The sequence below is a fragment of the Protobothrops mucrosquamatus genome, unplaced genomic scaffold, assembly GCF_001527695.2.
Source record: "Protobothrops mucrosquamatus isolate PMUCROS unplaced genomic scaffold, P.Mucros_1.0 scaffold1318, whole genome shotgun sequence".
Taxonomy (NCBI): Eukaryota; Metazoa; Chordata; class Lepidosauria; order Squamata; family Viperidae; genus Protobothrops; species Protobothrops mucrosquamatus.
In genome coordinates this window covers 403,752-409,031 of record NW_015387519.1, presented here as the reverse complement: position 1 = coordinate 409,031, position 5,280 = coordinate 403,752, and positions in this window count along the sequence as shown.

Sequence of the window (5,280 nt, the reverse complement as noted above, 5' to 3'; positions counted from 1 at the left end):
GCACAGTAGCTGAGTTACCTCAATTTTCTTAAAGGAAAGCAAGACTCGTCAAATTAAGGCTACAAATAGCTGACAAATAAAGATATTCACTATTGAAGACATTCGAAGCAGACAATGGCGAAAGACTTTTGTGCTATTCCCAAGCAAACTACAGGGGAAATCAAGTACCGTAGTCAAACAAGAGTTGAATCTGACTTCAGGCAGTCTTTATCTAGAACAAACTTGGAAGTCATCCTTGGACCTGCCAGTAATGGTGGGCTTGATCTCTATAGCCTTCTGCAAATTTCTCTGGTGCTTCCAAGTCCATAAAACAAAAGATATTTCCAGAAAAGTAGATATAGTAGGACTCATTTTTACATTGTCAAAACAGTCTGAATTCTATCTATATTCTCATCCATACACAGGAATTGAGATGGACTTCAAGCTGAGAAATCCTTATTATTCTAAAACTGGAGGAATGTAATACAAGTAAAAATGGCTATATCAGTTAATTAAATATGATTTCCTGCGGCAACAATACAATCCTACTAATATGAAGTGGGCCCAATCTACAGCAGTCAACAAAGAGTTGTAGAACATTTAAAAGTGAAACTAACAAGTTCATTTAATACAAATAAAAGTTCATTTAATTCAAGTAAATATCAAATGTTAGCATTCTCATATCCCATGCCAAGCACATAAAAAGCACAGCCTATCAGCATCCTTTCTGTGGTCTCCAGACCCCAACTGGGTGATGCCAAAATTTGGAGACCTTTATTATATTTCAGAGGGTTTGATTTGGTCTTAGGGGCAATAAGCCTTGCAAATACTTAAGGCACCTCCCACAGCCCTTAAAATTCCTTAAGCTGTCTCCTAAAATGGATCCTAACCCTATCCAGTTTGGGAATATTACAATGATAGTAGTGCAATGCTGTTTTATGTCTACACATTACACTCCTGTATCTTTTCTCAATCCCTACCTTTTTGTGATCCCAGGTGATAAACAAAACCTGCCATCTTTTTATTGTTTAAATCTTACACAGAAGTCTCGGCTTTGGCTTTCTGCCCAGAATTTCTATGCATTACTATTATGAAAATAAATGTTCAAATAACATTTATATGAACATTAAGTATTTCCGAGTTTGTTTTAGCTATTATAAGAGGAACAACCAAACAGTAAAGGACTGTCATCCATACATGGAATAAAAGAAACAAAACAACCAACTCAAACTTTAAAATCCAGTATGCAAAATGTAAAATACAGGCAATCAATGTAAAACATATTTTCTCCCCCATCTTTCAGATCACATATTGGCTGAAAATCTAGAATGTCCTGCACTTTATCTACAAATCACATTCCTTTTGAAGTTAAATGGATTTTGCCTCTGGAAGAGTTTCTGATAGCCAAGAGCATTGTGTCTAGAGAAACCATTATCCTTCATTCTTCTTTGCAGAGGCTGCAGTGAGTGAAGACAAAGAGAAATCAATTCTTTGAAATCCTATTTGGTTCATTCTTAAAAATATCAATACCTTTCTGGATAATATTTAGTGTAATAATTTTAAAAACTTGAGTATAAGAATATTCAACTGGGGAAAGGATTACAAATCAAAATAAAAACTACTTTAAAAGCAACTGTTTGTCTACAGTATTTCAATTATTTTATCAATTGCTGACTCACTCTGGGAAAATTATATATGGGGAGAAGAAGAGACAATAGCAACTATACTTACTTCAGATTGTAATTCATTAGAACAATCTAACCACAAATAAGGAAATTAGATAACATATAAAGTTCCAATAAACAGTGTGCAATAAATGCTAGGGTTGCTAAAAACAGATACCCTTCGCTGAAACTTATTAGAGAAATTAAATAATCTTTTTCAACATATTCTAGAGTTGCTAATTCATGTCTGTTTCCCTAATAAATCTTACACTGTGAACCATATTCATGGTTTGTTTGTCCTGCACTTATTCAAATCCAATTACCGACTAACTCTATTCAATCTGCAGTGAAGCAACGTCAGAGACCTTATTTATTTCTAAAGTCCATCACCTGTTTCTCATTGCAACCTGTGCCCTCAAGTTTCAATACATATAGAATCATCACATTTTCAAAAGTAAGAAACTTGCCATTAATCAGAGAGACTTTTAATAGTTTTAGCCAGGTTGGTAGGCAACAATAGTTCTTGCTTCATGTAAAAGTTAATTTAAAGCCAATTTTTGCTATTTATGTACTTTTGGGGGCAAATATTATAAACAGAAACAAGGATTGATTTCTTTCAACAATAATTGTTTCAGTTATGCTATGTGATGTTAAATTTATGTTTCTATGCACAAAAAATCTATGCATCTTTCCTGCCATAACGTCTTTTCCCTATAACTGTATTATTATTTTTTTACTTTACATGTGAAAGTATTAGCTAAGCCAAACTAGATCAGGATCATTGCTGTATCGGCAATACGATATGGTGGGTATCCATACAACGTCTTTAGACAACGTTCTGATTAAAACAGTCTGGAACTCTTTAATTACACTGAGCCAGTGAGAGCAAAGCTATTTTTACAGTCAGCATTTCCTTTCCTTCTCACCATTGCTGCCACACACTTTCCCATTAAATGCAACTATTCAAATCAGAACTGATAAATGGTGCCTAGTATACTGTCAGTGATTCCAGGAAAGAGTGAACAGAGTTTGCTTGCTTAGAAAAATAAGCACCATCAACAGTGATGGCATATTTCACACGAACACTGTAAAACTATGGGTCACTTCAACTCTTACTGCACTACTGCATCTCAAATGTTTTCTCTCTCTCACTTTTAATAAATTCTGACATATTACCAGAAACAGTTATGTGCAGATACAATGGCATATTTTATACAACCTGGATATTCAACTTCTCTTCCTTCATAAATCAAGCAACTATTAACAATGTGAAAGAGGCATTCCAGTCATATTTCTACTATCCCAAGTCTAACATCTTGCATCTTTGAGTGTGCCTGTGTTTATATAACACCATTTAAAAATACTTGCATGCATTACGACTTTTCATTCTTGTTTTCCCCTATTGTACTGTTCCTATAACAACCTCCCAGTGAAAACTAATTATTCCTTTTTATTTCTGAGGCTGCTATGTGAAAGTGGCGTCCAACAGTAATTATTTAGATGAACCTCTATATAGGAATGCTGCACAAGACAAAAACAAAACTAAGGATCAGGAAAATTGTGGGAAAAAAAATCTTATTCCTTGCTATGCATGATGGATTGACAGAGCAGCCCACTTTTGGAGGTCACAAGATAGGCATCTCTGCCTGGCCTAGAAAATCCGGGATGGCAGACACAGAACGATTACTGGACAAGAGGATCCCAAGAGAAAAAAAAATCGATGTCCGTTCCAGTGGGTAATCAGTAGCAGAGGCAGCGAGAGATCCGAGCAGAAAGTTTACCTGCAAGGTTACCTTCTGCCCAGATTACCCGCTCCTTCCCCTCCTCCTGCTTGGCCATGGAGGACCGACTATCCCAACCATCTGGAAAGCTTCCACGTAAATCGAGACTGGCAGGCCAACAGCAGAACTAGACACACCAGAAATATTTCCCCGCGGCTCCAGTGCGGGGGGGAGGAGAGGGAACCGGCGTCTCGCAGCACGAAGGAAGGACAGAAAGTCGCCCGAGGAGAAGAAGCCGGGCCCGGGTGTGGCGAGGGGAAGGGAGGAAGCATCCCACCGAGGCGTGGCTGCAGGAGGAGGGCAGGGGCGGAAGGGGGGATCCGGAGAAGGCCTCCCCGGAGGGGGGGGAGGGGAGGAAAGGTGGGGGTGACCCTTCGCCTGAGATGAAAGACGCGCCGGGCGTCACCCGAAGGGCACCCCGGTCTTCCCCGAGTCCCTCGCGAAAGCAAAGCCGCCCCCTTCGCCCTCGCAGCCTCTCGACTGGCCGCGCGAAGGAACCCCCCCCGGCTGGTGGCCGGCCGCAACTCAACCCGGCTGCACTCACGTTCTCCGTGTCCCGCTCGTTGACGGTGGGCAGTGGCGTGCGGGTGGACATCTTGCGCGTGCGGTTGCGCCGCCCTGCAAAGCCGGCCCGGGCCAAGACTGGGAAGGGCCGGCCCCACGACCGCCTACTGGCCTGGCCACGCTCTCCGCCTGCTTTTCCCGCTCCGGGCTCGCAGGCCTCTGCGGGGCGGCTTCTCCGCCGGAGCTCCGAGCGAGGCGAAGGCGGCCCCTCTTAGACTCCCAGAGTCCCTGCCATGGCTTCTGGGTCGGCTGCCCTCGCCGCCGCCCCCCCTGGGCCGGGATCACGGCGGCGGCGGCGGCGGCGACTCCTCCTCCCGCTGCCGCCACTGCGCGCTCAGGTGAGTAGCCGGCGGAGCTGCGCAGGAGAGCCGGAGCTCTTCCCTCCCTGCATCCGGCGGCGGCGGCGGCGGCTGCTCCTCCCCGTACCCCTCCTTCCTGAGCCGACACGAAGGGGACCGCGGCTGGCGCTGGTCTGCCCGCGAAGGACGCGGAATCCCAAAAGCTGCCGGTCACGGGCGGTGCGGAGAAAACGCTAGGGGCGCTTCAGCCGCGCGACTCTGCGGAGAGGCTCGCGCCTTCATTCATTGCTGAGTCTCCCTCCCGCCTCCCGCCGCGCACGAACCCAAATCCACACCTCCCGCCCTTTCGGGCTCCTCCTCCTCCTCCTCCTCCCGCTGCCGAATTCCGACGGAGAAGATCTTCCGTGAGCAAACGACGCGAAACGCACGTGGAGTTTGACCTGTATCGTGCTGTATATTTTCCAAGTCGGTGGAAACGGGGAGATTCGGGTCTATCTAGCAAGAATCCCTGCATGAAATCAGGCCCTTTCTCGCCCCACTTCAGTTTGTATGTTTTTGGCTGACAGCCACCTTATTACACTGCAGGAAAAGATCTTTGGCTGCGTTTTGCATCCATCGACTGTGTAAACTCACAGCCTACTCTGCTTCGATGAAAAAGTTATTTAAAGCGACCGGGAACAGGCAGAATTAGAACAAATGGCATAATCTAATTCTGCCTTTTCAGAAGTTCAGACTGAATCTCCGTTGTTGAATTGGTGGAAAAGTTGAGATGAGCTGGATGTAAAAGAATGCAGTGGAAACTGCTATAACAATCATCAAACGGGGATGTCAAAAGTAAATAATAGTTGAGACATACCTGTAATATGAAGTACAGTATATATAAGCATTGAATCCCTGTGTTAATTGCCAGTTAAGAATATAGTACATAGAAAAGGTTTTCAACATACATTTATGAAATGTAAACCTGGTATCAAAGGTGATAGTGAATTAAGT